This window comes from Bos javanicus, chromosome 20 (genome assembly GCF_032452875.1).
Source record: "Bos javanicus breed banteng chromosome 20, ARS-OSU_banteng_1.0, whole genome shotgun sequence".
In the NCBI taxonomy this organism is placed as follows: Eukaryota; Metazoa; Chordata; class Mammalia; order Artiodactyla; family Bovidae; genus Bos; species Bos javanicus.
In genome coordinates, this window is record NC_083887.1 from 17,386,883 (window position 1) to 17,399,868 (window position 12,986).

Genomic DNA, 12,986 nt, shown 5'->3' on the forward strand with positions numbered 1-12,986 from the left:
AACAGAGCTGGAGGAATAGGGCTCCCTGACCTCAGACTATACTACAAAGCTACAGTCATCAAAATGGTATGGAACTGGCATAAAAATAGAAACATATATCAATGGAACAGGACAGAATGCCCAGAGATAAACCTATGTACTTATGGTCTATTAATATATGACAAAGGAGGCAAGACTATGCAATGAGAGAAAACAACCTCTTCAATAAATGGTGCTGATAAGCAGACATTTCTCCAAAGAAGATATACAGATGGCCAATGAACACCCGAAAAGGTGTTCAGTATCACTCATTATTAGAGAAATGCAAATCAAAACCACAAAGAGGTATCATGTCACACTGATCAGAGTGGACATCATCAGAAAATCTACAAACAGTAAACGCTGGAGAGGATGTGGAGAAGAGGGAACCCTCCTGCACTGTTGGTGGGAATGTAAACTGATACAGCCATTATGGAAAACAGTATGGAGGTTCCTTATAAAACTAGGAATAAATCTACCATATGACCAGCAATCTGACTAGCAGGCATATACCCTGAGTAAACCACAATTCAAAAAAACACATGTACCCAACTGTTCATAAACACATGAACCCAAGTGTTCACTGTAGCGCAATTTACAATAGCTAGGACATGGAAGCAATCTAGATATCCATCAACAGATGAATGGATAAAGAAGATGCAGTACATATATCCAATGAAATACTACTCAGCCATAAAAAGGAATTAATTTGAGTCAGTTGTTATGAGATGAATAAACCTAGAGTCTGTTACACCCAGTGAAATAAGTCAGAAAGACAAACATCATGTATTAATGCATATTTGTGGAATCTAGAAAATTGGTACTGATGCAGCTATTTGCAGGGAAGGAATGGCAACACAGACATAGAAAATGTACTTGTGGTCACAGTTGGGGAAGAAGAGCGTGGGATTAATTGAGAAAATAGCATTGACATATATACACTATAATGTATAAAACAGATAGCTAGTGGGAAGCTGCTATATAACACAGGGAGCCCAGCCTGGTGCTTTGTGATGACCTAGTGGGATGGGATGGCCGGAGGGGAAGGAGGATCAAGAGGGAAGGATGATATATGTATTTTTTATTTATATATATATATATATATATAATTTATATAAAATTATGACTGATTCACGTAGTTGTACGGTAGAAACCAACACAACATTGTAAAACAATTTTACTCTGATTTAAAAAAAAAAGTGGTGCTGGGAACACTGGACAGCTGCATGTAAAAGAATGAAATTAGAACATTCTCTAACACCATACATAAAAGTAAACTCAACATGGATTAAAGACTTAAATGTAAAACTGGGATATTATAAAACTTCCAGAGGAAAATAGGCAGGACACTGTTCGAAATAAATTACAGCAATGTCTTCTTTGAGCAATCTTCTAGAGTAATGGAAATGACAACAAAAGTAAACAAATGGGACCTAATTAAACTTGAAAACTTCTGCATGGCATAGGAACATGGCATAAACGAAACGAAAAGACAACCAACAGAATGGGAGAAAGTATTTGCAAGTGATGCAACTAAGAAAGGATTAATCTCTAAAATATACAAACAGCTCATATAGCTCAATATCAACAAAAACAACCCAATAAAAAAATGGCAGATGATCTAAACAGACATTTCTCCAAAGAAGACGTGTGCATGCGTGTGCGTGCTAAGTCGCTTCAGTCATGTCCATCTCTCTGTGACTCTATGGACTATAGTCTGCCAGGCTCCTCTGCCCATGGGATTCTTGAGGCAAGAATACTGGAGTGGGTTTTTGCCCTCCTCCAGGGGATCTTCCCACCCCAGGGATCAAACTCCCATCTCCTGCATTTCCTGCTTTGGCAGGTGGGTTCTTTACCACTAGCACCACCTGAGAAACCCTAAAGAAGACAGAGATGGCTAAAAGGTACATGAAGAGATGCTCAGCATCACTGATTATTAGAGAAATGCAAATTAAAACTATAATGAGGTATCACCTCACACCAGTCAGAATGGCCATCATCAAAAAGTCACTTCTGGGGTCTCTGAAGCATCACATATTTGCTCAAAGCCAGTTCCTCCTGTCTTCCCAGCATATGACAACGCCTGCTACCTATGTGAGAATGTTCCTTTCTGGCTGGGCTAGGGGTTGCTTCCCTGAGCTACTGAAAACACCAAACTTTGAGGTGCCAAAGAATGCTGCAGTTCCTGTACCTCTGGCTGACTTATTGCAGTGGTGCCATATTCCAAGAACAAGTAGGCTGATCTACTTCCTCCTTCACATTTCTGTGCCACAAGAAGTCGTTTGGATCCCAAAGAGCTCTGCTTGGGCTCCCAGTCTTACCTTCTAGAAAAAATAGCTCCTTTTAGTGACTTTGCATCGCTGATCTCTTCCATCAGGGAGGTGAGTTTGGTGGGTCAGGCTGGGGACAGCTCACATTTTTCCTAGCATCCCAGCCTATGTCCCCTACCCTGCCTCTCAGAGACCTTGATAGTAAAAGCTCTCTTCGGATAGGCTCTTTCTTACCATGCAAAGCATTCAGGGAAATATTGTGTTGGCCAAAAAATTTGTTTAGGTTTTTCTGTAACATCTTATGGAGAAACCCAAACAAACTTTTTGTCCAACCCAATAGCTGTGAGAGGAACACTGAGATGGTGAGTTTTATCCGGAACCACCAACACAATTTCAGCTGAAGTCTGGCTCATCTGGGACCATCCCACAGAAATGCAATGATTTAAACGCATTTCTTAAACCTTAAAGTGCTTAAAGATGTTTATGATCATCATTACTTATATATAGTATCCATGCTACAGTGTGAGTTACCTTCAGGAAGCTAGAATGCCAATACCATGGAGTTAAGATGATGGGAATTTCAGGGCCTGTGCAAGGCCCTTGAATCACACCCCACAGAAGCCTCTTCCCCAGCGCACCTCCCTGCTGCACCTGATCCTGCCACTCCCTCTCTCTTTAAGCCAACAACTCTGTTTCTGAACACAGTTTGATTCCTGGTAGAGGCTATGTTGACCTAGTAGATCAGATGCAACCAACCAGACACAGAGAAGGGCAGCAACCAGATCCTTTTCAAGCTGTGCAAAAATGCATTTTAAGTAATGAAGGCAAGCAAGATAGAAGAACTGGCTTTACATCCTTCCCACAGCCCTGAGGAGCTCTCTGATGGCTCACTCCTCAGGAATGCAGAGCCTAGCTGACAGTCCTGCAGTGGTCTAGGTATGGAGGACAACTGCCTGATATTGATTTCTGAAACAGAGACTGGAACCAATAACAGACGGTGCTTGACCCCAGGTCTCCTGAGGCTACCTGGGAGAGGCAGGACAAGAGCCAAACACCTGCCAAAATATTCTCCTTTGACTGTCCTCCCCACTCTCAGCCTCTGCCTTCAGCTCGCCTAAATAGAAGCTTACCAATGAAAGAATGGGAAGCTCAATCAAGGCCCAGAGGCCCAGAACTCAGTCAAGGTGGGAGGTGACCTAAAGGGGATGTTAGAAGGGGTCAGCCTCTGCTGTTCCAAGCTCTCCTTTGATGTCTAAGAGGGGTTGTCCGCTCAGTGTCCATCGCACAGCAGACCTTCATGGTGGCCTGCTTGTTCTCACCTTACGATGGCTCTGGGAGTTTTCTGGTGGGGCCGTGGAGGGGAGTTCTGGCCCTGGAAGCCACAAACAGCTGCCACTGTGTACACAGGGGCACAAGTGAATGAGGCCATGCCTAGGGCCAAGATGTGCCTCGCTGCTCTCAGCAAAACGCACCTACAAAGCTCTGGCCCTGAAGGAGTGAACAGATGCTCCTCGAGGAAAAGATGACCCTGAGCTCACCTTGCTTTGTCATTTTCCATTGCTTCTCTGCAGAGGCTGCATAGGACAGCCCATTCAGTGGGTTACTTGTCACACAGTTGAAACGCCTCCACTTCCCTTCCCACACAGGAAAGCAAGTTCTGTAAGAGACTGAAAGAGCTATGTTATTTTAGGTTTAGCTTTGAATCCTTAGAACACATAACTTTGAATACTTAGGCACTAAAATTCAGTTATTCTCCAACTTTGCTATTTATTTGCTACAAGTACTTTGCAAAACAACTTCTAAAACTGGGTTACAAGAGTGTGACCAATAAGACTGTCCTGGAGAGAGAGTAACCTTTTGGGAGGGAAAGGGAGAGTCATGTGTATAAAAGATGGTCAATGCATAAGGAAGTTGTGGTATATATACACAGTGGAATATTACTCAGCTTTGAAAAGGAACACATTTGAGTCAGTTCTAATGAGGTGGATGAACCTGGAGCCTATAATACAGAGGGACGTGAGTCAGAAAAAGAAAGACAAATACTGTATATTGACACGTATATATGGAATTTAGAAAGACGGTACCAACGATCTTACATGCAGGGCAGCAAAGGAGACACAGATGTAAAGAACAGACTGTTGGACTCAGTGGGAGAAGACAAGGGCGGGATGTTTTGAGAGAATAGCATTGAAACATGTACATTACCATATGTAAAACAGATGACCAGTGCAAGTTTGATCCATGAAGCAGGGTACCCTGGGACAACCCAGAGGGATATGGTGGGGAGGAAGGTGGGAGTGGGGTTCAGGATGGGGGGACACATGTACACCTGTGCCCAATTCATGTTGATGTATGGCAACAACCATCACAATATTATAAGTAATATCCTCCAATTAAAATAAATAATTAAAAAAATAATTTCTCTACTTTCCCTTCCTTTCTTTTACTCTCACTCATAGCCTTTGATCCAGGTCTGCCTCTCCAAAAATGTAGAAAGGCCAAGGAAAGGACCAAAAGGAATCTTTGCTTCTGACTTGGAAAAATACAAATTCAGGATGCCTTAAAAACTAGAAATAAGATGTTGAAGGAAACAGTGAGTCTTAAGTGTGTCACTTAACTGAGCATTATGCCACATAACTAGCCTGTATAATATTTTTGGAATCTCTGGAGAGAATGGAGAAATAGCTGTTAGCATCCTTTTTGAAAAGTTTCACAGGGGATTACCTAGGATCTCCCTATTCTAATCATAGTGACATTTTCTCTAGGTTCCACCCAGAGAAGATGTTTCCCACAACCAAGTAGGCAATATCCCTTTGGGAGATATTAATGTATATAAGATGGATTTTGAAACTTCAAATATGAGATAAATAATGCAGATTATTTAAATGGTCTTACTATTTGGTGGCAGAATGACTCAGACTCACATCAGAAAATATTCAAGTAGAAAAAATCCAGATGGGTTTGAAAGAAGTGATGGAAGATATCTGGCTGCTAATTATCCCTAATTCACCTCCTACTCCTTCTGGAGCAAAAGAGAGTCTGAAGCTCCACTAGTACTGTGAATGAAAACAAATTCTGGAAACAAAATTAGCATGACTCAGAGCAGTCTGGAAGGCTGGGCTGGCCTGGCATTTTCCCCAAGCTGACCCCATTAACAACAGGAGAGAGAGGAAGCTGCCCACGTGGCTCCTGGTGATGGAGGTGTGGGTAGAGAAAGATCAGCAGACAGGAAGCCCACAGACAAGCAGAGAGAGTCACAGCAGACACAGAAGGGGCTGAACCTGGGAATAGACCTGGATGCCGAGAGTCTGAAGCAGAGTATGGTCTAAAATAAAGTGGACAGCTCAGCGTTGGGGCGCAGGTACCAGAGGCTGAAAGATAGTTCAGAGTAAATGGAGTAGGCTTCCCTGGTGGCTCAGCTGGTAAAGAATCTGCCTGCAATGCGGGAGACCTGAGTTCGATCCCTGGGTTGTAAGCACAGTTATAGATTACATTGAATTTACACATACATACACACTCATACCGGAGAAGGCAATGGCACCCCACTCCAGAACTCTTCCCTGGAAAATCCCATGGACAGGGGAGCCTGCTGGGCTGCCGTCTATGGGGTCGCACAGAGTCAGACACAACTGAAGCGACTTAGCAGCAACACACTCACACATATGCTCACACCATGAGCCCCTTAAGAACAGAATGACTCTTTCTCCCTCTGCATCCCCAGCACCTTACAACAGCGCCAGGGAGCAGGTGCTCACTGAGGGCTTTGGAATGGAAAGTTCAGAAGTGAGATCACGTGTCAGCTGGCTCTGGGAAGGCACAGATGCAGGCATTAAGTCAGCACAATGGGCTATCAGTCTAAGCTGGCTTTGAGGGATAAGCTAGGAGTCAGGGGGAACAGAAGCACTGCAGGCAGAAGCAGGATTAGACATCTTAGCAGCCAGCCCAGGCAGCTGAGATGCGGCTCTGGCAATAAGGAGCTCTCAAGGTTTGAAACCGTCTTTCAGCAAGAGGCACTAGAGCACTGTGTGGGATAGTACAGGGCTGGAGTCAGGATTCCTGTGCTTGTGTGTCTGCCTGTTGCTTACCAATTGAAATGGCGGGGCTACTGATTGATTCTCTTAATGCTCAATTTCTTCACCTGTAAAATGAGAAAATAATAATAATTAGCACAGAGAGTTGTTGTGAGGACTAAACTTGTATGTTAAGTGTTTAGAGCAGTGCCTAGAATGTAATAAATATTCGATAAACACTGAGTGAAGTCACTCAGGCGTGTCTGACTCTACGACCCCATGGACTGTAGCCCACCAGGCTCCTCCATCCATGGGATTCTCCAGGCAAGAATACTGGAGTGGGTTGCCATTTCCTTCTGCAGGGGATCTTCCTGACCCAGGGATTGAACCCGGGCCTCCCGCCTTGCAGGCAGACTCAACCGTTTGAGCCACCAGGTTATCCCCAATAAACATTAGTGATCACTATTATTGATTATTCTTCTCTATCCAGAAAATTGCCATGTGCTTTTTGACAGTGTAGGATGAGGCCCAGGACTTGGACTATCCATAACTCCATTGACTCACCTACCCCCAAGTGTCTGTCCTTCGCTTTGCTGCTTGCATACTTCAAGATACCACTTTTTTTTTTTTTTTTGCATGGACCACTGCAGTAGTTTGCCACTCTGCTTTTAGTCTCAGCTTTATCCAGCCAAAAGTTGATCTTTCTAAAATCTAATCAGATCATCTCACTTGTCTGCTTCATATCCTTCATGAGTTCTCTCAAGATTCTTTGGGTTTCCTTTCCTAAAAAGGATAAGAGAGCTCTATGGAGAAATAGCTGATTCTAGGACTTGGGCAGGAAATATATAAAAATAACCCAGAACATCTTGAAGCATCAGAAAGTTAAGGAAGCGCTCAAACAAATGAAAAACCCTGCAAGGATGGAAGTATGTCAGAGAGACACAGGCACCAACATAAAAGAGCTCTTAATGGCCAAAACTGGGATAATCTGAATGACAAAATAAATAGCGTTGAATTATAACTCAAAGTACAAAATAAATATCCTTGAGTTCATATCAATATAAGAAAATGATAGAATGAAAGCAACAAACAATCACTGTTTCTGGAAACAGTTCAAGACTTTATTTTTGGGGGGCTCTAAAATCATTGCAGATGGTGACTACAGCCATGAAATTAAAAGACGCTTGCTCCTTGGAAGAAAAGCTATGACAAACTTAGCATATTAAAAAGCAGAGACATTACTTTGCCAACAAAGGTCCATCTAGTCAAAGCTATGTTTCTTCCAGTAGTCATGTATGGATGTGAGAGTTGGACTATAAAACCAAGCTGAGCACCAAAGAATTGATGCTTTTGAACTGTGGTGTTGGAGAACACTCTTGAGAGTCCTAGTCCATCCTAAAGGAAATCAGTTGCAAATATTCATTGGAAGGACTGATGCTGAAGTTGAAACTCCAATACTTTGGCCACCTGATGTGAAGAACTGACTCACTGGAAAAGCTCTGATGCTGGGTAAGATTGAAGGAGGGAAGAGAAGGGGATGGCAGAAGATGAGATGGTTGGATGGCATTACCAACTCGATGGACATGAGTTTGAGTAGGCTCTGGGAGTTGGTGATGGACAGGGAGGCCTGGTGTGCTGCAGTCCATGGCGTCGCAAAGAGTCAGACATGACTGATCGACTGAACTGAAATGACAGAATAAACAAATGCTGGAGAAGAGACAAATTTCCCCTGCAGAAGAATTTGAAATAAATTATTTAGCTACTTCATTCTTGAGAAGGTAGCATAACTCCTTACTCCTTAGCATGGGCTGTGCCTGGCGACTTCCCTCCACAAGGGAAAATCGAGTGACTTTATAGTGGATAAATCGACAAACACTGTCTCCTCCAGGTGACTAAGGTCAATCTCAATAGTGTAACTCATAAGTGATAAAGTTCCTATGTAAATAGTATGTACCTTTGCTGTAATATAATGAGAATGGCACTTCCCTGGGGTTTTCCTCCCACAACTAATAACGCCAGTCCAGTCATGAGAAAAGCATCAAACAAACACGTTCTACAAAATACCTAACCAGGATTTTTCAAACTGTTAAGTTCATTAAAAACAAAGTCTGATAAAACATCACAGCCAAGAGGAGCCTAAGAACACATAACATACCCTGGATGGGATCCTGGAACAGAAACAGAGCATTAGGTAAAAACTGAGGAAATCTGAGTTAAGTATTGACTTTAGTTAATAACAATGTTTCAATACTGCTTCATCAATTGGACATATCTATCCTCTTAATGTCGGAGAAGTCAATGGCACCCCACTCCAGTACTCTTGCCTGGAAAATCCCATGGATGGAGGAACCTGGAAGGCTGCAGTTCATGGGGTTGCTGAAGGTCAGACATGACTAAGCGACTTCACTTTGACTTTTCATTTTCATGCATTGGAGAAGGAAATGGCAACCCACTCCAGTGTTCTTGCCTGGAGAATCCCAGGGACGGGGAAGCTTGGTGGGCTGCCATCTATGGGGTCACATAGAGTCGGACATGACTGAAGTGACTTAGCAATAGCAATCCTCTTAATGTAAGATGTTAACAATGGGGGAAACTGGGTATGGAACTGTGTACAATTTTTACAATTTTTGTGTAAATTTAAAACTTTACTTGTAACTCAGTTGGTAAAGAATCTGCCTGCAATGCAGAAGACCTGGGTTTAATTCCTGGGTTGGGAAGATCCCCTGGAGAAGGAAATGGCAACCCACTCTAGTATTCTTGCCTGGAGAATCCTATGGACAGAGGAGCCTGGCAGGCTTTATAGTCCATGGGATCACAAGAGTTGGACACGACTTAGTGACTAAACCACCACCACCAAAACTTCTCTAAAATTTAAAGTTCATTCAAATTAAGAAAAAAACAAATAGGAGAGAATCAAAAGACAAATTTTACCTGTTTCAGAATTCTGGTAGGCTCAGTCACCATTAGACCAAGCTCACTCCCCAAATTAGCAGCAGCATCTCACCTCCCCATTATTGTTCAGTTGCTAAGCTGTGGCAGACTCTGTGACCCCATGGACTGCAGCACACCAGGCTTCCCTGTCCTTCACTATCTCCTGGAATTTGCTCAAACTCATGTCCATTGAGTTGGTGATGCCATTCAACCATCTCATCCATTCTGTCATGCCCTTTTCCTCCTGGCTTCAACCACTGGCTCAAACTCTTGCATTTTTCAGAAAGATGACAACAGTGGCTGCCTCACGTTCTCCATGTAAAACACAGAAAGCACTCAGATTCATTGTACCGTTCTATGCAGCTGGGCACAGAATTGATGGGTTTCTTAGGCTCTGGAATGAGGCCGGTTGGCTCTGCCATGAACTCAGGCATATTCCCGATCCTCTGTGAACCTGTATCCTCATCTATAAAATGATAAAATAATAACACAGAGCACATCGAGTTATTGAGATATAATGAGACAGTGTATAAACACTCTTAACATAGCTCCTGGAAGATTAAGATTATGGAGTACTATCACCTCATTCTTCCCAGACTTTGCCAGTAGAGTCCAGGGAACAAACTCTACATGCAGGAAAAAAAAAAATATATACCTGCTCTCTAGAAGTTTCTTGCTGAAACCAAAGTGGACAGATATCATAGTAGTTAGACTACATCTCAGGCAGCGAGTTGTCTAAGGAACTTGGCCAGAGCTAGCAGAGGAGCCCAAGCTGCAGTTTATTATGGAGCTGCTTCCATAGGCTGTACATTTGGAAGGGACACCACACAAATGTTAAGGCCTAACATTTACCCTGAGGCAACTCACTTGGCCATTCTCTGACTGGATTGATTTCCATGGAATCAGGAAGCTCTGTCTGAATGTGTTCCAGCCAATTTTCAGCTTACACAAATGATTACAATCAGATCCAAACTGGTCTGAGCAGAATTTGCTGGTAGAATGTCATGAGACTGCAGAGCCAATTCTTTATTACTTCAATAAATCTCAACATACAGCAACTACAGTTTTACCAGCAACCAGTTGTGTTTTTGTAATTTTAACACAATAGCAATTGAGTGTGTCTGGTGTGATGTGTTCCCACCATTCTGAGATCACCCTGCTGACTGAGCATAATTTCATTCTCCCCACTGACATTCACCCAGGTTCTCCTTTATGACTGCTTGGCTCTTTAACCAGGTAGAGATGCCAGTGGAAGAGGACTCGTTGCTGGCATCACTCTCTTTCCTTTCTGAGGACCAGGAGGCAACTCTCTTGTCTCCATCCAGCTGGGCAATTTCTTGGCAGAGTGGAGAAACTCCTAAAATGCCAAATCCTGAGGCTGTTTCTAGCTGCGGCAGGCCCCTGCTTATGCCTCTCAGAAAGGCACAGGAGAGAAGATCTCCCTTGGACTGTAAGGAAGGGGCCAAGACATCATCTAGGCTGCCAGGCAATCCTGTCTTCTAGAACTGTGGCACATAACAATTTCTTTAAAATTAAAAATTATGTGTTCTACTGAACATGGTCAGCCCCTTTTAATCCATTGTCTATCGGTCTATATGTATGCAGTCTGCATCCATTGTGTCTAGCATGATGGTAAGAAGCTTAGACTATCTTCAGAAGCAGAATATTTATAATACGTCTTGTTTTTTCTCTCAGCATTATCTTTCCTGTTTTAGGTGTCTCATAATTTTCACAATAGTTTCAACATTTTATATTTTAAGGTTTTGTGTTTCTCTTTCCTTTTATTTCCTTCACATTATATAATTAGCTCTGTATTCATAGGGGAAGTAAAAAATGAATTAAACAGTTATCTGATAATTTTAATTAAAGCACAAAAACAATTTGGGTCCTTCTTGCTAAAGGAAAATTTCTAGTCAGAATTTCTCACTCTCTGCACTCCATTATAAATAGTTGATTAATTCTATTCTCAGCCACCAGGGGAAAGGTAACTAACATTTACAGAATGCCTACTATATGCCAGTTAGTCTGCCAGTGCTTTACAGGCGTCATTTTATTTGGAGTAGAGAGAGATTAATTACAGTCATCATAATTGGCAATTTCTTTGGTTTTCAGGCAGTTCAGTTTCACATTTCTCTGAATACACTCACAAGAATGAAACATCTGTTTGATGAATTAATACATGAACTTTATGAGGGTAGTAGTCTCCCACTGAATTTAGCATTTTTGTATATTAGACTCAGTAACAGTTGTTGAATTAAATATAAAATCTCAATATTGAATCCTTATATCTACCCACTCTATGTATATTGATGTAAAGAAATCTTATTTTTTAAAAAAAGCTAAATTAATACTAAAAACTATTCAAAATGAATACAAGTACTTTGGTATGATTTCTGACATTTAGAGCTTCTTTGTCCGGTATTCAGATGTCTTGATAAGAATATAAGAACTAGATCAATATGTGAGTAACTTAAAGGATTAGGTGGCAGGTTAACTCACTTTAAATAGTTTTGGCTTCAGAAAGTGCCAACTCAAAAGTGAAAATCAAATGACAGCAAAGGCTTTATTTCCTTGGGCTCCAAAATCACTGTGGATGATGACTGCAGCCATGAAATAAAAAGACACTTGCTCCTTGGAAGAAAAGCTATGACAAACCTAGACAGAGTATTGAAAAGCAGAGATATAACTTTGCTGACAAAGGTCTGTATAGCAAAAGCTATGGTTTTTCCAGTAGTCATGTATAGATGTGAGAGCTGGACAATTTAAAAAAAGGCTGAGCACCAAAGAATTGATGCCTTTGATCTGTGGTGCTGGAGAAGACTCTTGAGAGTTCTCTGGATAGCAAGGAGATCAAACCAGTCAATTCTAAAGGAAATCAACCCTGAATATTCATTGGAAGGACTGATGCTGAAGCTGAAGTTCCAATATTTTGACCACCTGATGTGAAGAGCCGACTCATTGAAAAAGACCCTGATGCTGGGAAAGATTGAGGGCAGGAGGAGAAAGGGATGACAGAGGACGAGATGGTTGGATGGCATCACTGACTCAGTGAACATGAATCTGGGCAAACTTCAGAAGACTGTGAAGGACAGGGAAGCCTGGTGTGCTGCAGTCCATGGGCTTGCAGAGAGGTGAACACGGCTGAGTGACAGAACAACAACAAAGGCTCTGCCTGCAGAAGCAAAAATAGTCAACTCAAGTTTTACCACTTGCAGAGTTAATCTCACCTGCTGATTATACCGCTGGGTTCAGGTTACACTACATCACATACACAGAAGAAAATGAAGCATTGGCTCATTCAACCGAAGTGGACGATTGAAAATCCATTGCAGATGTAGCGTATGATCTGGGGAAGGCAAAAGATTAATAAGACAGGGTCTCTTACCTCCTGGAGAGTATAAAACTAGAAATAGTTAAATATAAAAGAATGCAAAAGTAGGGTCCCATTCAATTTAATAAAGTCGTCCTTTATGTGTATAACTGGTTGAAAACTATCAGAAACTTAACAAATACTTTTTCAGTACTAAGTACAGGCAGGCTTATCCTGTTCATCTTTGAACACCTGGGCCTACAGTATGCCTGGCAGTTACCAAGTAAGTAGTACATTCTGAATGAATTGAAGAATACATTTATTTTCCTGTACGGACAAAGCTTATGAGGGAGTAAAGTGGTAAGACAAATATCTAAAAAACTATAATACTTAGAAAGTGTTGACAAAGCACAGTGTTATGAAAGTTCAGAAGTAGAGAAGACATTA

The 12,986-nt window shown here is 42.0% G+C and overlaps 1 long non-coding RNA gene across 2 annotated transcripts in view; it reads right to left on the reverse strand.

Annotated features, from left to right (window-relative positions):
* Positions 1–12,986, reverse strand: part of LOC133233535 (uncharacterized) — a 166,871-nt gene that overhangs the window by 22,482 nt on the left and 131,403 nt on the right. Inside the window, exons 2-5 of one of the 2 annotated variants that reach the window (XR_009731746.1) lie at positions 12,457–12,575; positions 9,581–9,695; positions 7,869–7,981; positions 6,888–7,081 (exon numbers count right to left, since the gene is read on the reverse strand). This is a non-coding gene — a long non-coding RNA (uncharacterized LOC133233535). Of the gene's footprint in view, positions 1–3,826; positions 3,956–6,373; positions 6,427–6,887; positions 7,082–7,868; positions 7,982–9,580; positions 9,696–12,456; positions 12,576–12,986 lie in introns of those variants that run through there. The other variant, XR_009731745.1, reaches the window with a different exon arrangement.